The following is a 24018-nucleotide window of genomic DNA, read 5'->3' as shown; positions in this document are numbered from 1 at the left end:
CAGTTTCATGTTAGACCCGCTCGACATCCATCGACATCCATTGCTTTCCTCCTCTCCAAGGTTCTCATAGTCATCATTGTCACCGACGTCCCACTGGGTTTGAGTTTTCCTTGCCCTTATGTGGGCCTACCGAGGATGTCGTGGTGGTTTGTGCAGCCCTTTGAGACACTAGTGATTTAGGGCTATATAAGTAATCATTGATTGATTGATTGATTGATATTTAAGAGAAATTATTTAGAAATAAACTGTTCAGGAATATTTGTTGTGCAAATGTATTTAAAACAATTAAAACACATTTTTGCAGATTTTCCTAACAACTGTCCAACTGATAATCAAACTTCACGTTTCTCCTTACAAGCTGAGCACTAACACAACGCGCTAGTGGGGAATTTGTGAATGTCCTCGGGAATGTGCCATCATGTTCTGATCAGTGACAGAGCAGGAAAAAGCTAGGAATATATCTGCGGTAAAATTCCATATGTCCAGTGCCATTTCCAAACCCAGAAGGTTGTGTCAGGAAGGGTATACTGTAAAATCATACGATGGACTCTTGCTGCCCAGATAGGATAACCTGAAAGACAACAAATATAAAAAGAAGTACAATGAAACTAAAATAAATATGTTTGCAGTATCATCGTACTTGAACTAAATATATGTTCATACAAGTAAGCAGTGCTAAACAAAATAAATTCCAAACAAATAAATAATATTAGTAATAGTAATATACGGAACCCCTAAAGGGTCATGAGAAAAAAATGTTGGGGGGGGGGATTTTTTTTTTTTTTAGATATGTATCTCTGCGCACGAGATATGTGTGCATGTGGTTTGAGTTGTGTGTTAAAATGGCAGTCCAGGAGTTAATCCGGCTGTATTTCCAATTTGGACTTCACTGTAAGGACATTGCTGCTTTGCTTGCAAGTCGTCATCGGTTTGTTGTGTCTGAAAGACATTTGAAAAAAATTATGAAGGCATGTAGTCTGTTTTGGCGCAAAGGATACACCTCTTTGGATCGCTTGGTAGATTTCATTCACCAGCAGTTACAAACAAGTGGCCTGCTGTGTGGATATTGGTGGATGTACACTAAATGCAAGGAGGATGGATTACACATCAAGAAAGAAGAGGTACGCTTAATTCTTAAAGAACTTGACCCAAGGGGTGTTGAACTCAGAGGAAGGAGACGGCTCCATGAAGTGAGTTACGTGGACCCCGACTTAAACAAGTTGAAAAACTTATTCGGGTGTTACCATTTAGTGGTCAATTGTATGGAATATGTACTGTACTGTGCAATCTACTAATAAAAGTTTCAATCAAACAATCCATATTTTGGATTGTTTGCAAAAGTGTTGTGTCTTGACAAAGGGGAGATGACGGCAAACAGACACAAGAGGTAGTTTTATGTTCAATAATTTATTATATATACATAGTCAATATGTATAATAAGAATAATAAACAATACTAACTAACTAACAAACTAAGGAAATTAAGTGTGACAAAACTCAAGAGTGTGTATGGTGTAAGAATATGTGTAGAATGTAACTTAAGTGTGTGTTACTAAAGTGTTGAACGAGATACGGGGAACAAGGCAGTCCATGGGGCAGGCAGGTGATCTGGGGCGAGAGAGAGGCGTCAGAGTCCAGGAGTGAGCGAGGAGTTGAGGAACGAGGGTGGCAGTCGAGATCCAGGGCAACGGAAGGAAAACACTGCTGAAACATGGGAGATTATGGGGGAACGTCTTAGTTGAAAATACAGCCAAATTATCTCCTAAACTTGCATTTTCACACACACCTCCAACCACGCGGACGCAACCAATGCTTTCTCGTGCTCACGTGATACATATCTCGTGTGCACGAGATAGTTTCTCTTGCGCACGAGAAACGTTTGCGCCCGCAGGAGATACATATCTAAAAAAATAATAATAATTTAAATAAAATATTCCCCCCAAAAAATTGTTTTTCCCCATGTCCCCTTAGGGGTTCCATAGTAATACACTTGCTTCTTAACTAAACTGTTCATAAAATTAAAGTGCAAATGAAAATACAGCTTCACCACTTTAGTCATATTTTTTGCGCTTAAGAAACTTCTCTATGACTTTGACTCCAGACTTTGACATTGGCTCAGTGGCCTTGTGGTTAGAGTGTCCCCCTGAGACCGGAAGGTCGTGAGTTAAAACCCCGGCCGAGTCATACCAAAGACTATTAAAAATGGGACCCATTATCTCCCTGCTTGGCACTCGGCTTAAAGTGTTGGAATTGGGGGTTAAATCACCAAATTGAGTACAGAGTGTGGCCACCGCTGTTGGTCACTGCTCTCCTCACCTCCCAGGGCATGAACATGGGGATGTGTAAAATGCAGCGGATAATTTCACCACACTTAAGGTGTGTGACTTTTAACTTTTGTGGTCATTACTGCCACAAGTGGTGGAAAAGTTTATTACAACAGAGTACCGCTATAGACCACAGCTGATAAACATATATTTTTGGCGGCTCTATGGTTAAGAAACACTGCTTTACACCTTTCTGTTCACTTTTTAGGTGTAGTTTTCCCCAAAATTTGGGTTTACCTCCAAAAGTTGTATACCTTTTTGGAGCATTGGATTTTTGGAGGTTTCATTGTATGTATACATTTAATTTGCCAGATTAAACCAGGATTTTGTGATGGTGCCGATTCGTCCAATACCCACAATTTTCTTGCACATTTTGGCCTATCGGCCTTATTTTTTGCCATTCCAATTTGTCTCTAAACGGCGATCAAACACACACGGCAAGTGTTTACTCTTGTGATGACGAAGCAAAAACAACAACATTTATACATTACCTCCTTATTGCTCAAACGGTTGTCCTACCGGACTTACTGTTCTCGTCTATAGCGCTAAGAATTCTGGGTAATGTAGTATGTATGCATTTACTTGCTGGTTTACATGCATTTATACATTTATTTATCTTTATTCATCCATGTTTAGGCAATTGAGAACATATTTTTATTTGCAATGCTACCTAACAAAGTTGCCACATTTAGATGTTAGAGATGTTGAAGTGTGATGATTATCCCTCATCTTTTCTCATTTACCAACATAAATAGCCCCAGAGGTTGCTCTCAACAGTTCACAAATGCTCTTAATATACGGGCTAAATGAACGTTTTGAATGGACAAACACTTTTGAAGCGTAAAACATACATGGAGAATGTCTGCAATTTGTGGACGACAAGGCAGCGGACAAAAGAAAGCCACTGGTGATGTTTCTTTCTACAATTATCATCACTATTATTAAAACAGTAGAGTAATTTGACAGTGTTTCTTTATTGTCATCTAGAGTCGGTGTTGTATAAAACAAGTAAAACATCAATACAGTATTATTTTTAAATTTTTTGTTGAAATTTTTAGGTTAAGGTTGCAAAAAACACTTAAAACATTGATAACAAAATCAAAATCATAGCTGATTAACAAAATATTGCAACTTTTGCCACAAATCCAGGCATTTTAAGCTGTATCAATGACGGATAAAAGCCCAGGAACCCCTGGAGCCACCGACAAGATATACAAAAACACCAGCCTGATACACGTAATGAGTTTGCAATGTTTTAGGGGGGCTTTGACATAAAATGTACATTATTTCCAGCCATTTAGCTTGCAGGGCTGCTACATAGAAAAATAAATCCCCCTAAATAAATACGATGTATGGGAGGGAGTCGATGCAAAGCTTTGTGAAATTAGAGACAAACACCGTGACTAAAATGTCAGAAAATGCACGTTTCAGGGTCAGTGGCCGAGGTTAGAGTTGTGTTAATGATAAGGTAAGAGTGAAGGTCAGACCAAGTCATGGTTAGGGTTAGTCTCCAGGAAATGAGTCCGTGTGAAGTTCTCTGAAGTGGTAGAAAAGTGTGTGTGTGTGTGTGTGTGTGTGTGTGTGTGTGTGTGTGAGAGAGAGAGAGAGAGACAGTCCTTCTGCCAGAGGCAACCCAGCAGGACTATGTGCAGTCAAATGATTTCACACTCTTTTCTTTTCTCCTCTGTTGCCTGTGCTGTCATTTCCAAAGAGCAGCGAGTGCACACATATGCACACAAATTACACGCACACACACACACACACACACACACACACACACACACACACACACACACACACACCACACACACACACACACAAACCCGACACAGGCACGCAGGAGGCGTACAGTGCATTGGAGGGGGGACACAAGACTCGGTCAGGTGTGCACATCTTTTATTTGTTGTGTGTGTGCAAAAATAAGTTACGTGTTAATTGCCTTGCGTTATTATTCATGTGGCGCCTATGTTTACATATATATATATATATATATATATATATATATATATATATATATGTATATATATATATATGTTTTTGCTCCGATTTACATAAGTTGAACTCAAAGATCTAAAATGTTTTACTATACACACAAAATACTTATTCCTCTCAAATCTGTCTAAATCTGTGTTTGTGAGCACTTTTTCTTTGCCAAGATAATCCATCCCACCTCACAGGTGTGGCATATCAAAATGCTGATTCAACAGTGTGATTGTTGCACAGGTGTGCCTTAGGTTGCCCACAATAAAAGGCCACTCTGGAATGTGCAGTTTTATCACACAGCACAATGCCAAAGGTGTCGCAAGTTTTGAGGGAGCGTGCAGTCCACATGTTGACTGCAGGAATTTTTACCAGAGCTGTTGGTCGTGAATTCAATGTTCATTTCTTTAACATAAACCATCTCCAAAAAATTGGCAGTACATCCAGCCGGCCTAATAACCACAGACCACCTGTAACCAAACCAGCTCAGGACCTCCACATCCAGTAGGTGCACCTCCATGATCGTCTGAGACCAGCTACACAGACAGCTGCTACAACAATTGATTTGCATAACCAAAGAATTTCTGCACAAACAGTCTCAGGGAAGCTCATCTGCAGGCTCGTTATCCTCATCTGGGCCTCGACTTGATTGCAATTTGTCGTCGTCGTAACCGACTTGAGTGGGCAAATGCATTTTAATTGATGGCATTTTGAATGGACAGAGATTTCGTGACGAGATCCTGAGGCCCATTGTTTTGCCATTCACCCGAGACCATCACCTCATGTCGCATTATGACAATGCACAGCCCAATGTTGCAAGACCTGTGGACAATTTCTGGAAGCTAAAAACATCCCAGTTCTTGCATGGCCAGCATACTCACCGGACAAGTCACCCATTGAGCATGTTTGGAATGTTGTGGATCGGCGTATACGACAACGTGTTCCAGTTCCTGCCAATATCCAGCAACTTGGCACAGCCATTGAGGAAGAGTGGACCAACATTCCACAGGCTACAATCAACAACCTGATCAACTTTATGTGAAGATGTGTTGCACTGTGTGAGGCAAATGGTGGTTGCACCAGATACTGACTGTTTTTATGACCTCCTCAGACCCCAGATAAAGCAAACCTGTGAGGTGGGATGGATTTTCTTGGCAAATAAAAAGTGCTCACTAACACAGATTTGTGAACAATACTTGAGAGGAATAGGACATTTTTGTATATAGTAAAATGTTTAGATATTTAAGTGTTGCATATATATATATATATACACACATACATACATTAATATTAGTGCTGTTATTATTTTTGTTTGTTTTAAACCAGATAATTCACACTCGAATTTGGATTAATCACATGTTGTGTACATATGCACAACTTCAATTACCTTAACCCTCAGAGTATAGTGGGGAATTTTTCATCCTTTGAGGTAGACTTTTGCCCCTTTTTGGTTGAGTTACTCCCCATGGAATTATTGTTTTCCTGTAAGGAATATTTTCATTAGAAATACTTTCCTATACAAGCAACACACTGGGAAATAAGTTTATTCTAATATAGTAACTATAGGACAAAAAAGTCCCTAGGGATTTGAGCGTATACAAAGTTTTAGATTAAACTATTTTTTCCTCATCCATCCATTTACTACCACTTGTCTCTTTTTGGGGACATGGGGGGTGCAGGAGCCTATCCCAGCTGCACATGGGCGGAAGGTGGGGTAGACCCTGGACAAGTCGCCACCTCATCACAGGGCCAACACAGATAGGCACACAACATTCACACACTAGGGCCAATTTATATGAATCCAAAATATGAATCCAAACACTCAACTCCCTGTGGACTTTTTCGTCCTGTAGCTATTATATTGCTATCAAATTAAGTATTCCCCAGGGGGTAAAAAAATAAAAAATTGACCTCATCACTGACTGTATAACAACCCTAAGCCTTTTAGCTAAACATACGCAGTTAAGGTAAAAGACCATATACCTGTACTGTGGAACCTCGATTTAAGAACGACTCTTTTTGCAAACTTTTGGATTTACAAAGTCACTTCTCAGCGCTACAGCGTGTATGCCTTTTCTGGAGGGGGGGTTGTCCATTTTGCTTAAGCAATATGAGTCCCAAAAAGACAACGGACCAGCGTGGAAAAGAGGGAATCACTGTGGAGTAAAAAAAAAAATAAATAAAAAAAGACTATCTGAGAAGAGTACATTAATGACGCTCACAAGTCTGCAAGACTTGACATAGCAGGCTTCGTAATAGGAAGTGTTAATTATAATTACACTGGACTTATATGGAAAAACATGCCAAAGCAGACTTATTTTACAGTGCAGAGAAGGTCTACTTTAATGTACTTGGATTTTATTCCTTAAAATATTTAATAATGTGGCAATATAGCGGATTTTTGGTATTTCTGATCATTTGTGAAGGCACCAAAAAACCTCCTGTGTCTGCGCGTGTGTTGGCAGAGCAGCACAAATGGCACATTTTAGCCTGTTGTTTTGGCTTGTTAATGAAGACATAGTTAATTCATCGCCCCCTTGTTATGTTTGTGTACTTTATAGCACTTTATATTGTGTTCAACGTGCACAAACCTTCACTAAAATATGGACTTTTGTCGAGGCTGGAACCCACTATTCATATTTACATTGTGTCTTGTGGAGAAATTTGCTTCACGATACAAACTTTTTGATTCATACTCAAGAACCAATTCATTTTGTAAATTGAGGTTTCGCTGTACAGTCACACTAAATTGCGTGATTAATCTGTGTACATACTGTATATAAATGAGATATTTGTTTTTGTGATTAATCACATGAGTTAACCCGTTATTTTTGACAGCCCTCCTTTTTTAATTTGAAGCTCTTAATAATTGTTGGTTTAAAATGTCTTCACGGTGGCAGAGGGGTTAGTGCGTCTGCCTCACAATACGAAGGTCCTGCAGTCCTGGGTTCAAATCCAGGCTCGGGATCTTTCTGTGTGGAGTTTGCATGTTCTCCCCGTGAATGCGTGGGTTCCCTCCGGGTACTCCGGCTTCCTCCCACTTCCAAAGACATGCACCTGGGGATAGGTTGATTGGCAACACTAAATTGGCCCTAGTGTGTGAATGTGAGTGTGAATGTTGTCTGTCTGTCCGTGTTGGCCCTGCGATGAGGTGGCGACTTGTCCAGGGTGTACCCTGCCTTCCGCCCGATTGTAGCTGAGATAGGCGCCAGCGCCCCCCGCGACCCCGAAAGGGAATAAGCGGTAGAAAATGGATGGATGGATGGGTTTAAAATGTCCACGTTTCAGCAGCAGTAGAAGGAACTCGCCGAGCATCAAAGACCCTCAAGCAGACCCTCAAGCAGCCCCAAGTGTGCCTGAAGGCCAAATGCTGGCTGGATGATTTGAAGAAGAAGAAGTGCTGGAAGATCAAAATTAACAGGCGTCAAGACCCTGCCACTCTCCCCCCCCCCCCCCCCCCCCCCCTTTCCTCTCATGTGGTGCCGGGTGGAGGCGGCGAGCTCAGGTAGCTGCACTTTTTAATGACGCCATTTGCCTAATGCCTTCTCCGACTTGTCAATCCATCTCACATTATCACCCTCGTCTCCGGCTGTCTTGCCGCATCGCCCTCGCCCCTTGACTCCAGCACGCCTAAAGAGCCTCGCCTTGCATGTGACGAGGCTGCAGTGGCCCATTAAGGGCTTCCTGCTGACTAATTGGTGAGACGTTAAAGACAACAATAACAACAACAAAAGGGAGGGGAGCAGGACAGCGAAGGGCTGAGCTGTTTCTCTTCTGCTGATCATGCAGGTTGGCGAAGAGTCAGCCAAGTACAAAATCCTTCCATTGCGTTTTCCACATGCTTACCTGTGTTTCAGGTAGCAATACTGGGCCGATTTTCTTAAAGGGAAACTGCACTTTTTGGGGAAATTTGTCTACCGTTCACAATCATTATGAAGGACATGACGACAGATATATATATATACATATATTTAATATAGAATAAAAGTGATCAAAAAGGTGTCGCTCTATTATTATTTACACATAAAGCCCTTGAAAAAACACCTCCATTCAGGTTTTATGTACATGATGTAAGTATGTATGTACCGTATTTTTCAGAGTATAAGTCGCTCCGGGGTATAAGTCGCACCTGTCGAAAATGCATAATAAAGAAGGAAAAAACATATATGAGTCGCACTGGAGTATAAGTCACATTTTTGGGGGAAATTTTTTTGATAAAACCCAACACCAAAAATAGACATTTGAAAGGCAATTTAAAATAAAAAAAAAGAATAGTGAACAACAGGCTGAATAAGTGTACGTTATATGACGCATAAATAACCAACTGAGAAGGTGCCTGATATGTTAACGTAACATATTATGGTAAGAGTCATTTAAATAACTATAACATATAGAACATGCTATACGTTTACCAAACAATCTGTCACCCCAAATCGCTAAATCCCATTAAATCTTATACGTCTATTCTCTTACGTGAATGAGCTAAATCATATTTTTTGATATTTCACGGTAATGTGAAGTTGCACCCATGGCCAAAGTATGAAAAAAACTGCGACTTATAGTCCGAAAAGTACGGTAATGTAGTAACAGGCACATTTACAAAACCAAAACTAGTGACGTTGGCACGTTGTGTAAATCGTAAATAAAAACAGAATACAATGATTTGCAAAACCTTTTCAACTTATATTCAATCGAATAGATTGCAAAGACAAGATGCTTAACGTTTGAACTGAGAAACAACATTTTTTTTTTTGTAAATAATCATTAACTTAGAATTTAATGGCAGCAACAAGTTGGCCCAGGGGCATTTTTACCACTGTGTTACATGACCTCTATTTTTAATAACATTTAGTAAACATTTGGGAACTGAGGACACCAATTTTTGAAGCTTTTCAGGTGGAATTCTTTCCCATTCTTGCTTGATGTACAGCTTAAGTTGTTCAACAGTTTCCGTTGCCATATTTTAGACTTCATAATGTGCCACACATTTTCAATGGGAGACAGGTCTGGACTACAGGCAGGCCAGTCTAGGACCAGCACTCGTTTACTACAAAGCCACACTGTTTTAACACGTGCAGAATGTGACTTGGTATTGTCTTGCTGAAATAAGCAGGGGCGTCCATGAAAAGGACTCTGCTTGGATGGCAACATATGTTGCTCCAAAACTTGTATGTACCATCCATCCATTTTCTACCGCTTGTCCCTTCCAGGATCGCAAGAGGGGGTGCTGGAGCCTATCTCAGCTGTATTCGGGCGGAAGGTGTGTACACACTGGACACGTCGCCACCTCATCACAGGGCCAACACAGATAGAAAGACAACATTCACACTCACATTCACACACTAGGGCCAATTTAGTGTTGTCAATCAACCTATCCCCAGGTGCATTTCTTTGGAAGTGGGAGGAAGCCTTAATACCGGGAGGGAACCTACGCAGTCACTGGGGAGAACATGCAAGCTACACACAGAAAGATCCCGACGTCGGGATTGAACTCGGCACCTACGTATTGTGAGGCACATACACTAACCCCACCGCACTGTTCCACCGTGCTGCCCCTGTATGCACCTTTCAGCATTAATGGTTTCTTCACAGATGTGTAAGTTACCCATACCTCGGGCACTAATACACCCCCATACCATCACAGATGCTGGCTTTTAAATGTTGTGCCTAGAACAGTCCGGATGGTTATTTTCCTCTTTGGACATCCACAGTTTCCAAAAACAATTTGAAATGTGGACTAGTCAGACCACAGACAACTTTTCCACCTTGCATCAGTCCGTCTTAGATGAGCTCAGGCCCAGCAAAGCTGGCGGCGTTTCTGGGTGTTGTTGATAAATGGCATTTGATTTGCATAGTAGAGTTTTAGCTTGTACTTAAAGATGTAGCGACCAACTGTAGTTACTGACAGTGGTTTTCTGAAGTGTTCCTGAGCCCATGTGGTGATATCCTTTTACACATTGATTTTGCTTTTTGATGCAGTACCACCAGAGGAATCGAAGGTCACGGCCATTCAATGTTGGCTTTTGGCGTTGCCGCTTATGTACAGTGATTGTTCCAGATTCTCTGAACCTTTGTATAATATTACAGACCATATATGGTGGAATCCCTAAATTCCTTGCAATAGCCTTTTGAAAAATGTTGTTCTTAAACTGTTTGACAATTTGCTCACGCATTTGTTCACAAAGTGGTTACCCCTTACCCCATCCTTGTTTGTGAATAAGTGAACATTTCATGGAAGCTGTTTTTATACCCAATCATGGCAACCACCGGTTCCCAATTAGCCTGTTCACCTGTGGGATGTTCCAAATAAGTGATTGATGAGCATTCCTCAACTTTGTCAGTCTTTTTTGCCAGTTGTGCCAGCTTTTTTGAAACATGTATTAGGCATCCATCCATCCATCCATCCATTTTCTACCGCTTGTCCCTTTTTGGGGTAGCGGGGGGTGCTGGAGCCTATCTCAGCTGCATTCGGGTGGAAGGCGGTGTAGACCCTGGACAAGTCGCCATCTCATCGCAGGGTCAACACGGATGGACAGACAACATTCACGCTCACATTCAAATTCCAAATGAGCTAATATTTGTAAAAAATGACAAAATTTACCAGTTTCAATGTTAATTATCTTGTATTTGCAGTCTATTCAATTGAATATAGGTTAAAAAGGATTTGCAAATCATTGTATTCTGTTTGTATTTACGATTTTCACAACGTGCGAACTTTACTGGTTTTGACTTTTGTACAATAACATTTAATATTTACGTATTTTGATAATTTTAAGCGAATGTGGCACATTCATTTAAAAAACGCATCATGACGTTTGCTTTTTTTTCCATCATCACTGATTATTACTCGCTGCAGACTTTATGAGAAACAACAAACATAAAAAAAACCATCACACACTGCAGAATGTCTACTGTTTATTAGGATGCCGACTGCTAGGATGTTCATATATTCCCATTTAGGTGAAAAATGTCTCATAATATTCGCAGAGAAATGGGTTGGGGGGCGGCGGGACCAAGCGTCTTTTCGTGTCATTCTCAGCGTTTCCGGGTCTAAATTGGCTGTCAAAGTGTACCAGCTTGTCGCAATACGTCCCCGTCCTACTACTAACCAAGTGAAAGGCATGATTTATGATCTACAATAAAACAAAGAAACAAGAAATAGCTGATCACTCGATGATGTAAACATCGGCAGACACGCTTGTGAAATGCGCCGCCGCTACAAATAGTTTGTCTGCGTTAGCACTTGTAATAACAATATGACCACTTGGTTAATATTCAAGTCAAAAAATGTAAATGAAGTATTGTTGGCGGTTTTAGATGGTTTTTTTGGGGTTATATAGGTGGAATAGAGGACCTCCCATTGACTCCATTGTAAGCAGACTTTCATTTGCGTTTATTTACGAGTTAGAATGCATTAGATAAATACATCCGTTGTCAAGTCTTCCATATTGGTTGTATACGTGCAGTTCACCTTCAAAAATATTTTAGTTATGTCATATACAATCGTTCCTCGCCATATCGCGCTTCAAAGTCTGGCATATTCTGCATATTTTGGGCCTAAAATAACCATTTTCTAGCATAAAATTGGCTAAATGAAGAAAAAATATCAATACTACAGAAAAACCGCAATTTCCAGGCTATGAGCCTGGAGCTTATAAAACAACGCAGCTAATTTATGATTTGTTCTTCGCTAGCGGCCGTAATGTAAAGATGAACACTGAAAAGATGTGGTATTATCTGTGCTATGGCGCCATCTTTTGGACGAGTTCACTCACTGCAGGTGCTGCGGGTCGAAAATGTACTTCCTGTGTCGTGCCTTGAACCGGAGGTCTAACCATCCATAGCGTTTCTGGTTGAAAGGATTCTACATTCGTCACTCTAAGCAACGTTTGTAAGTTTTACAATATAACTACAACAATTAATTCTAACTAAACTTCCTGAACTTTTCATTCATCCTTCTATTTTCTACCGCTTATTCCCTTCAGGGTTGCGGGGGGTGCTGCAGCCTATCTCAGCTACAATCGGGCGGAAGGCGGTGTACACCCTGGGCCAGTCGCCACCTCATCACAGGGCCAACACAGATAGACAGACAACATTCATACTCACATCCACACACACATATTTGTTTGTGCTACTTTAATGTGATCAAACTAGCATCGTTAGCAATAGCGAATATGCGAAAACGTTTACAAGTGCCTGTGTATTATTAACTTACAATTGCATTTTTTTGTAATGTTTCAGTGATTGAGTCCGTTGGACATAGCTTTTGCTGCTAGTGGGTCCATGACGATGACTTCTGTTTTGTTTGATCAGCCTGTTTACTGCCGTGTGACAGAGACCGTTTGGAAACAATTAAGGTATGTAAATTAACATTTACAAAACATGCGGTTTATAGTCCGGTGCGGCTGATTTATGTAGAAATACTTTTTCTTCAAAAATTTGGTGGGTGCGGCTTAAATAGTGCAGTGTTCAGTAACGTGGCCGCTGATTGGCTCAGCCACAGAAAATAATATAATATAATTGATTGAAGGAGCGTAAAGGTGTCCAGAGTGCCCTCATCATGTTAAAAGCTGTAGTTAGATGGTCGTGGACAGGTTTTTTCATGCCCTAGCTATGAAAATATATTAAATCAATTTACCACGGTCAGGCCCAGAACCACTTAACAGCAATAAACCAAGGTTTGCTGTAATATGTCCTGAAAGCTGGCCAATAAGGTACTTCCTTACATCATAGTCTCATGACAAAACTGACACTGCAGGCCAGGAAGTCTGATTCGGATTTTGTTGTTATATCCGATATTCTTATGTAATTATTAACATTACCAAACAAAAATGTGATGTCTAATGTGAACGCAAAACATTTTACAGTTTATACACTGCAAAAACTGAAATCTAAGTTAGATTAAATATCTCAAATAAGGATGATATTTTATCATTTTCTGTCTGATAAGATAATTCTTCTCCCTAAGCAGATTTTATTGTAGTGTTTTACTTGTTTTAAGGGTTTTGGTCCTAAATGATCTCAGTAAGATATTACAGCTTGTTGCCGAGATTTTATGACCTACATTGAGTAAAACATGCTTGAAACTAGAATATCAACTGATGCAAAGTTGTGTCATCAACACTCACAAGTATAAAACTACTTTTTTAAATTAATAATTTCTTACTTCAAGGATGAAAAAAAAAAAATCATGATGTATGCGTATCATTTGGTCAGGATAATGGCACTAGCATTTACCTAATTTAAGAATATTTTTCAACATATTGAGCAAAAAGGTCTCTTTTTCTACCAAGAAAACTGAACTTGTTTTTAGTGAGAATATACTTATTTTAAGGGATTTTGGGTTCATTGAGGTTAGCTAATTTTCCTTGTTTTGGAAAGTCTTGACAAGCTGAAATTTCTTGTTCTATTGGCAGATCATTTTGCTTGGTTCAAATTAAATACCCCTAATTTTTGTATTTTTTTTCTTGTTTTTGAACACTGACATTTAACAGTGTACGTGTGATCTGTATTGATATCGTCGCTCTCATTCATGGATGATTGTATTGTAATTAGCAGCAGAAAATCCCAATCAGAACATCTCAATCAGATTATTTATTATTCTCAAAAGTGGAGGAGTCAGGTAGTCTGATTTAGGGTTGTTTGGTATACCGGTACTAATAAAGCACCACAATGCCAATTGGTTGAAATCGGTTCTATACTGCCTTTGAAAAGTACTGGTACCGTTCTTTAATTTGAATGCTTGCTGTGTGGGGGTGACTACAGATGCATGATGTTGAGTGTGTCAAAACGCACACAGAAAGTGCATACAAGCAATAAGATCTTGGACAGGAGGAATGGCAAAAAAAAACAATTCTACTGGTTAATAAAGAGTGTGGGAATCGAAATATGGAGATATTTGGGCTTCAAAACTAACGGTAAAGTTGTCGCTTTAAACACGGAAGCGCTGTGCTTCAAGTGTTGCTTTAAAACACACTTCTTCAAATGTGGCGATTAGTATTACCACCTTTGCTTCAAACTTAGGTAAACATACAAATAATAAGCATTCAGATCTGCCTAAGGAGTTTAAAGAGTGACAGGTAATTATGTTGTTGTTACAGCTGTCCTGTTGTTCTGCTCCGGTGCAGACCGAAGTAGAGGAGCACAGGGCAGACACATTTCACTTTACCCGTCAATGGGCCTGCTAAGCCCTGCTTTCAGGTCAGAATGACCAGGCCGGCGATTCGTGACAATCTGGTTGCTTTATTATTAGTTTTGCAGGACACAACCAGACCCGTTCATCACTGTATCAATCAATCAATCAATGTTTACTTATATAGCCCTAAATCACTAGTGTCTCAAAGGGCTGCACAAACCACCACGACACCCTCGGCAGGCCCACACAAGGGCAAGGAAAACTCACACCCAGTGGGACATCGGTGACAATAATGATCCAGTGGGACGTCGGTGACAATGATGACTATGAGAACCTTAGAGAGGAGGAAAGCAATGGATGTCGAGCGGGTCTAACATGATACTGTGAAAGTTCAATCCACAATGGATCCAACACAGTCGCGAGAGTCCAGTCCAAAGCGGGTCCAACTCAGCAGCGAGAGTCCCGTTCACAGCGGAGCCAGCAGGAAACCATCCCAAGCGGAGGCGGATCAGCAGCGCAGAGATGTCCCCAGCCGATACACAGGCAAGCAGTACATGGCCACCGGATCGGACCGGACCCCCTCCACAGGGGAGAGTGGGACATAGAAGAAAAAGAAAAGAAACAGCAGATCAACTGGTCTAAAAAGGGAGTCTATTTAAAGGCTACAGTATACAAATGAGTTTTAAGGTGAGACTTAAATGCTTCTACTGAGGTGGCATCTCGAACTGTTACCGGGAGGGCATTCCAGAGTACTGGAGCCCGAACGGAAAACGCTCTATAGCCCGCAGACTTTTTTTGGGCTTTGGGAATCACTAACAAGCCGGAGTCCTTTGAACGCAGATTTCTTGCCGGGACATATGGTACAATACAATCGGCAAGATAGGATGGAGCTAGACCGTGTAGTATTTTATACGTAAGTAGTAAAACCTTAAAGTCACATCTTAAGTGCACAGGAAGCCAGTGCAGGTGAGCCAGTACAGGCGTAATGTGATCAAACTTTCTTGTTCTTGTCAAAAGTCTAGCAGCCGCATTTTGTACCAACTGTAATCTTTTAATGCTAGACATGGGGAGACCCGAAAATAATACGTTACAGTAGTCGAGGCGAGACGTAACAAACGCATGGATAATGATCTCAGCGTCTTTAGTGGACAGAATGGAGCGAATTTTAGCGATATTACGGAGATGAAAGTAGGCCGTTTTAGTAATGCTTTTAATGTGTGCCTCAAAGGAGAGAGTTGGGTCGAAGATAATACCCAGATTCTTTACCGTGTCGCCTTGTTTAATTGTTTGGTTGTCAAATGTTAGAGTTGTATTATTAAATAGAGTTCGGTGTCTAGCAGGACCGATAATCAGCATTTCCGTTTTTTGGGCGTTGAGTTGCAAAAAGTTAGCGGACATCCATTGTTTAATTTCATTAAGACACGCCTCCAGCTGACTACAATCCGGCGTGTTGGTCAGCTTTAGGGGCATGTAGAGTTGGGTGTCATCAGCATAACAGTGAAAGCTAACACCGTATTTGCGTATGATGTCACCTAGCGGCAGCATGTAGATGCTGAAGAGTGCAGGGCCAAGGACCGAACCCTGGGGAACTCCACACGTTACCTTAACGTAGTCCGAGGTCACATTGTTATGGGAGACACACTGCATCCTATCAGTAAGATAAGAGTTAAACCAAGACACGGCTAAGTCTGACATACCAATTCGTGTTTTGATACGTTCTAATAAAATATTATGATCGACGGTATCGAAAGCAGCGCTAAGATCGAGGAGCAGCAACATAGATGACGCATCAGAATCCATCGTTAGCAATAGATCATTAGTCATTTTTGCGAGGGCTGTCTCCGTCGAGTGATTTGCCCTGAAACCGGATTGAAAGGTTTCACATAGATTGTTAGACGCTAAGTGTTCATTTAACTGCTCCGCAACAATTTTTTCGAGGATTTTTGAAATAAAGGGAAGGTGAGACACCGGTCGGTAGTTTACCATGAGGTCAGGATCGAGGTTAGGTCTTTTAAGAAGAGGATGAATAACCGCTTTTTTGAATGCTAGGGGAACAGTGCCCGAGGAAAGTGATAAGTTTATAATATTTAGCACTGATGGACCTAATAATACAAAGAGCTCCTTGATCAGTTTCCCAGGAAGAGGGTCAAGTAAACATGTTGTTTGTTTTATTCCATTTACACGTTGTAACAATTCCTCTAATGTTATTTCCTCAAAACGAGAGAAACTATTTTGGAGGGCAGTATCCGCCGTATATACAATCGTGTCAGTGTTAATAGAACCCCGTTGTAGCTGGGACGCATTGTCTTTAATCTCCTTTCTAATGACTTCAATTTTCTTACCAAAGAATTGCATAAAGTTATCAGCTGAGTGGGTGGAGCTACTGGAAGGAGTCCCTTGTTGGGTTAGCGATGCTACCGTACTAAACAAAAATTTAGGATCGTTTTTATTACGGTGGATGAGATTTGAGTAATAATTAGCTTTAGCTAAGGTAAGCATGCGTTTATAAGTTATTAAACCATCACTAAATGCTTGATGGTGCACCTCAAGTTTAGTCGTGCGCCATTTGCGTTCCAGCTTTCTGCATAATAATTTCTGAGCTCTAGTTTCTTCTGTAAACCACGGGGTGCGCTTTTTTGGAGCCTTTTTTAACTTTAGCGGTGCTATGTTATCAATGGTTTCGCGCAGGGCGTCGTTAAAGTTGTTAGTGAGGTTATCAATAGAGCCCACATACTTTGGGAATGGTGCCATTACCGAGGGCAGTAGGTCAGCAAGAGTTGTTGTTGTGGCCGTATTAATGTTGCGGCTGCTATAGCAGTTATTATTATTATTAGTTTGACGAACATGCGTCTGAACCTCGAATTTTATAAGGTAATGATCGGACAATACTTTAGTATACGGGAGTATCGTAACTTTGGAAACGGTGATACCCCTGACAAGCACTAGGTCTATCGTATTACCGTTGCGATGCGTGGGTTCATTTATTATTTGTGTGAGACCACAGCTATCAATTATAGTCTGGAGCGCTACGCACGGTGGGTCCGATGGGGTATTCATATGGATATTAAAGTCCCTCATTATGATTATATTATCGGCGTGTGTCACTAGATCAGCAACGAACTCTGAGGATTCATTGATAAAGTCCGAACAGGGCCCTGGGGGGCGGTAGATAACAGCCAGGTGTAGAGGCAGCGGTGTGACAGACCTCATAGTAAGCACCTCAAACGATTTATATTTATTATTTATGTTAGGACTAAGGTTAAAGTTTTCGTTGTATATTAGTGCGACCCCCCCACCCCTTTTAAGCGGACGGGCATTATGCGCATGTGTAAAGTTAGGATGACATGCCTCATTTAGCGCAAAAAAGTCGTTTGGTTTAAGCCAGGTTTCACTGAGACCGATGACGTTAAGATTGTTGTCTCTGATGATATCATTAACTAACAACGTTTTGGGAGACAATGATCTCATGTTTAAAAAACCTATATTATAGGTAGTGGGCTGTTTTAGGGAATTTTTGATCAAATTATCCGTAGTAGCAATATTAATAATGTTGTGTTTATTATGCCCAGTGCATTCAGTATAATTACGACCATATCTAGGAATTGATACGACGGGAATGTTCCGATTGTTTGATTGTTGCTTTGATAAACTGCACGCATCATGGTTAGCCTCCTCAGTAACGGGGATTACTGCGCAGTGCAGCTCTATCTGTCTCTCTCTTTGCTCACCCATTGACTCACCTACCGTCACTCAGCCAACACGTTGCCATTCTCTTAAACACATATACTGTACGCCACTCTCATGAGTTAACCTGCTCCACTGCCGTGCACATGTGCTGTATGTAGGTCAATAACATGTAGATACGGAGACGCGCACACAGCTGCTTGGATTGATGCCAAATATTAGCTGAGTTAAAACTGCCCAATTAGTAGTCAACTAATGCAAATTAAATGACTATTTTGTAAAAAAAATTGCTACAATTTGTGTTTTATCTTTAACAAAAGTGTGTTTTACCTGCTATTTGGCTTACATGTGTGCATTTATCCATAGTTTTGTTTTTAGTACTTGCTAATAATTGTATTTTTCTTAAAGCACAGACCAGGAGTGACCACCATAAATCATGCAACATTTAAGATAATGTAAATAAAGCTTTTTATTATATTCAAACCTAATCCTTGATTATGGCTGACTATATGTAAAAAGGAAAATCGTAAATTGAGTCCAACAAGAAAAGCCCAATGTGTTTTAAGGCCTACTGAAACCCACTACTATCGACCACGCAGTCTGATAGTTTATATATCAATGATGAAATATTAACATTGCAACACATGCCAATAGGGGCGGTTTAGTTTACTAAATTGCAATTTTAAATTTCCCGCGAGGTATCCTGTTGAAAACGTCACGGAATGATGACGCGTATGATGACGCGTGCGCGTGGCCTCTCGGGTTGTAGCGGACATTTTTTTCCAACCCGATCCAAGCTATAAGTAGTCTGCTTTAATCGCATAATTAGACAGTATTCTGGACATCTGTGTTGCCGAATCGTTTGCAATTTGTTCAATAACTAATAGAGAACTCAAAGTAGAAAGATGGAGGTGGGAAGCGGTGCACTGCAGCTGCCTTTAGCATCACAAACACAGCCGGTGTTTCCTTGTTTAAAATTCTCGAAGGTGAAGCTTTACTATGGATCACAGCAGTCAAGCGAACATGGATCCCGACCACTTGTCAACCGGCAGTTTTCGGTGAAAAAATTGTGGTAATAAGTCGGCTCTTACCGGAGACATCAGCTGAGCTTGCGTCCTGCTGCAGCTGCGTGACTTCCCTCAGAGACACTGGCGGTCACCACACCCGTGGCCACACCCATCCGACTTTCAGGTACTATATAATCTCACTAAAACTCTACTAAAACAATAGGCAGACAAGGGATTTTCCAGAATTATCCTAGTAAATGTGTCTAATAACATCTGAATAACTCTCACTTACCTTGCCTTTTTTTTTTTACCTTTTTTTTTTCTAGTCCTTTACTCTCATGATCCTCATCCACGAATCTTTCATCCTTGCTCAAATTAATGAGGAAATTGTCGCTTTCTCTGTCCGAATCGCTCTAGCTCCTGGTGGCTATGATTGTAAACAATGTGAGGATGTGAGGAGCCCTACAACCCGTGACATCACGCGCACATCGTCTGCTACTTCTGGTACAGGCAAGGCTTTTTTATTAGCGACCAAAAGTTGCGAACTTTATCGTCGATGTTCTCTACTAAATCCTTTCAGCAAAATTATGGCAATATCACGAAATGATCAAGTATGACACATAGAATGGACCTGCTATCCCTGTTTAAATAAAAACATCTCATTTCAGTAGGCCTTTAATGCTGTTTATTTTATATTCTAAACTTCTAAAAATGTTTTTTGAGTACAATTAGAAACATATGTTTATTGTATTGTAGGATTTTCTGTTAAAATGAAACCAATATAGAATTTTTTTTGCAGTTCCTTATATTTTGTCAATACTTTTGTTAAATTATAGATATACATGTTGGTACCTGTACCGAATTTTTGGAACCGGTACAACCCTCGTCTGACTATACAGCTACTATTCCAGTTTTTTAATATTACACCCTATCTTATCTATCTCAAAATAAGGTACCCTAAATGATCACTTTTTCGCTGTCCATCAAAACCTTGCTCTATATCGCTTTGTCATGATGTAAGTGTAGAGCTGCTGTATAGACCAGGGGTGTCAAACGTACGATCCGGGCCGCTAACAGGTTCTATCCTGTTCGCGGGATGAGTTTGCTAAGCATAAAAATAAACCTAAAACTATTGAATGAAAGAAACAGCTGTTCCAAATGTGTCCGCTGGATGTCGCAGTAGCAATTCTTTGTATCTTTGTCGATGATGCTACATATGTCATTTAAAGGCCTACTGAAACCCACTACTACCGACCACGCAGTCTGATAGTTTATATATCAATGTTGAAATATTAACATTGCAACACATGCCAATACGGCCTTTTTAGTTTACTAAATTGCTATTTTAAATTTCCCGCGAAGTGTCCTGTTGAAAACGTTGCGGTATGATGACTCGAATGATGACGCATGCGTTTGACGTCACCGGTTGTAGCGGACATTTTTTTCCAGCCCGATCCAAGCTATAAGTAGTGAGCTTTAATCGCATAATTACACGGTAATTATGCGATTGTGACACACAGCCGGTGTTTCCTTGTTTAAAATTCCCGAAGGTAAAGCTTTACTATGGAACAGAGCGGTCAAGCGAACATGGTTCCCGACCACATGTCAACCGGCAGGTTTCGGTGAGAAAATTGTGGTAATAAGTCGGCTCTTACCGTAGTTATGAGCGGAGCCTGCGTCCTCCTGCAGTTGCGGACTATTACCTCCTCCCACCGGAGACACTGGCGGTCACCACACCCGTGGCCACACCCCTCCGACTTTCAGGTACCATATATTCTCACTAAAACACTAGTAACACTATAAGCAGATAAGGGATTTTACAGAATTATCCTAGTAAATGTGTCTAATAACATCTGAATCGCTCTCATTGCCCTCCCCTTTTTTTTTCTTCTTTTTTTTCGAGTCCTTCACTCTCACTATCCGCATCCACGAAGCTTTCATCCTCGCTCAAATTAATGGGGAAATTGTCGTTTTCTCGCTCCAAATCGCTCTAGCTGCTGCTGGCTATGATTATAAACAATGTGAGGATGTGAGGAGCTCTACAACCAGTGACTTCACACGCACATTGCCTGCTACTTCCGATAAAGGCGAGGCTTTTTTATTAGCGACCAAAAGTTGCGAACTTTATCGTTGATGTTGTCTACTAAATCCTTTCAGCAAAAATATGGCAATATCACAAAATGATCAAGTATGACACAAAGAATGGACCTGCTTTCCCCGTTTAAATAAGAAAATCTCATTTTAGTAGGCCTTTGAGGAAAAGGATCAAACTACATAAATAACATACTGTAATTTGATTTTGATATCATTTTTTATATTGTTAGATTGAAAATCAACACCAATGAGTTGATTGATGAACATTAAATTGAATGTATTTAATGAAATAAAGCATAAATAATGACGAATAAAGATACAATACTATTAACCGCAACATGTAAGTGTAAAAAACCAACAACATTATGATTTTTACATTTTCAGAATGTGCTTGTTCTATTTTTAAACAAAGAAAACAGTCTGAAGTTGTCTTTATTTTTAAGTTTTCATTGATTGATTGATTTAAACTTGTATTAGTAGATTGCACAGTACAGTACATATTCCGTACAATTGACCACTAAATGGTAACACCCAAATAAGTTTTTCAACCTGTTTAAGTTGGGGTCCACGTTAATCAATTCATAGTAATGGGATCTTACCAGTTCGGCCCACTTGAGAGTACATTTTTCTCCATGTAGCCCTCGATCTAAAATGAGTTTGACACCCCTGGTATAGACCTCTGAACAGTGCTCTTTGTGTCCAAATGTTCACCTGAAGGTTTCAGGATAAGCAGCCATTCAGTGCAAAGTTATGGATACTGACCAATACATACACACACACACACACACACACACACACACTCACACGCACACATATCCTAATGCAGGCTTTTTTTATGACAGGACTGGGTGACATGAAGTCCGTTGGATGAATAGTTTGATCGCCTCAGGCAGGCGAGGGGGAAGGATGGTGGCCGTAAATAGGATTGAAGTTTAAAATGGAATAATGTGGCCTGGAAAAGAGGGAGCGGGGGCAAAGCCAGAGGTAACGCAGAGGTGACGAGTTCGCCTGCAGAGCGGCTCAAGCAAAAAAAAAATAAAGAGCACTACACTTCCACTACATTTTGATTTATAATCATTTAAATTCTTTTTTTTTAACATTGGAGTCCTTTAATTGGCCCTGCAGGCTCCTCAAGGGCAGATTGTACCTTGAGGGCTTGAAATGGACCCCGACAGTAGGCACCTATTTCTGATCAAATAGACAAAGGGAGATTATCACGTAATGATGTTCCGAGAGAGGAAGGCAAGGTTTGTCCTGTGGAACTGATGAGTGGACAACCTGGTGTGAGGCGATGGTTCCCAGTAGGCCGACATTAAGAAACGAGCGGTGCCTTCGTTCCGAGTCATTAGAGCGCCTTAAAGCTGATGGCACAGGCAGAAGGGAAGATTGATATCTTCTCAAGTGGTATCCAACAGAAACGCTGTTCAGTAGTGAGGATCACCTATGAAGCCATTAAGTAAAGGGATCGTTTGTTGTTGTTGTTTTTCTCAGCTTGGCAGTAATAGTGATGATCACAGGAAGCGATGACAGTAAACCTGTTTAGCTTTACGACCATCAGTAGTGACACAAAAATGAGGAAATCCTGTAAACCAGGGGTTCTTAAAGGCCTACTGAAATGAGATTTTGTCATTTAAACGGGGATAGCAGGTCCATTCTATGTGTCATACTTGATTATTTCACGATATTGCAATATTTTTGCTGAAAGGATTTAGTAGAGAACATCGACGATAAAGTTTGCAACTTTTGGTCGCTAATAGAAAAGCCTTGCCTGTACCGGAAGTATGTGCGCGTGACAGGCGGATCGGTGCGGCGTCTTCAGTAATGCGGACGTTGTACCGATCCGTTGTGGTGAAGAAGGAGCTGAGCCGGAAGGCAAAGCCCCCAATTTACCGGTCGATCTACGTTCCCATCCTCACCTATGGTCATGAGCTTTGGGTCATGACCGAAAGGATAAGATCACGGGTACAAGCGGCCGAAATGAGTTTCCTCCGCCGTGTGGCGGGACTCTCCCTTATGAGATAGGGTGAGAAGCTCTGCCATCCGGGAGGAACTCAAAGTAAAGCCGCTGCTCCTTCACATCGAGAGGAGCCAGATGAGGTGGTTCGGGCATCTGGTCAGGATGCCACCCGAACGCCTCCCTAGGGAGGTGTTCAGGGCACGTCCAACCGGTAGGAGGCCACGGGGAAGACCCAGGACACGTTGGGAAGACTATATCTCTCGGCTGGCCTGGGAACGCCTCGGGATCCCCCGGGAAGAGCTAGACGAAGTGGCTGGGGAGAGGGAAGTCTGGGTTTCCCTGCTTAGGCTGTTGCCCCCGCGACCCGACCTCGGATGAGCGGAAGAGAATGGATGGATGGATGTGCGCGTGACGTCACGAGTCGCAGGGCTCCACACATATTCACATTCTTTTTAATGGGAGCCACCAGCAGCAAGAGCAATTCGGACCGGGAAAGCGACAATTTCCCCATTAATTTGAGCGAGGATGAAAGATTTGTGAATTAGTATATTGACAGTGAAGGACAAGAAGAAGAAAAATGAGGGCTCCGGGCGGCGGCAGTGTGAGCGTTTCAGATGTAATTAGACACATTTACTAGGATAATTCTGGAAGATCTCTTATCTGCTTATTGTTTTAATAGTGTTTTAGTGAGATTTTAAAGATTGTAAAGACCTAGAGGTCGGATGGCTGCGGTGAACACGCAGTGTCTCAGAGAGAAGCCGAGGAGCCAAGCTCACAGCGGCCTTTTTTGACAGCTACTGCAGGATGACGAATAATCCAATGATTTCTCCGGTAAGAT

The 24018-nt window shown here is 41.1% G+C and overlaps 1 long non-coding RNA gene across 1 annotated transcript in view; it reads right to left on the bottom strand.

The window, feature by feature from the left end:
- Positions 1-258: 258 nt before the first annotated feature.
- LOC133569845 (uncharacterized) overlaps positions 259-24018 on the bottom strand; it is a 54559-nt gene continuing 30799 nt past the window's right edge. Inside the window, exon 2 of the long non-coding RNA XR_009809936.1 lies at positions 259-571. This is a non-coding gene — a long non-coding RNA (uncharacterized LOC133569845). The remainder of the gene's footprint in view (positions 572-24018) is intronic.

Source organism: Nerophis ophidion, linkage group LG15, assembly GCF_033978795.1.
Source record: "Nerophis ophidion isolate RoL-2023_Sa linkage group LG15, RoL_Noph_v1.0, whole genome shotgun sequence".
NCBI classification, from domain to species: domain Eukaryota; kingdom Metazoa; phylum Chordata; class Actinopteri; order Syngnathiformes; family Syngnathidae; genus Nerophis; species Nerophis ophidion.
The sequence above is the reverse complement of the archived record's forward strand: the minus strand, read 5'-3'. Positions and strand labels throughout refer to the sequence as shown.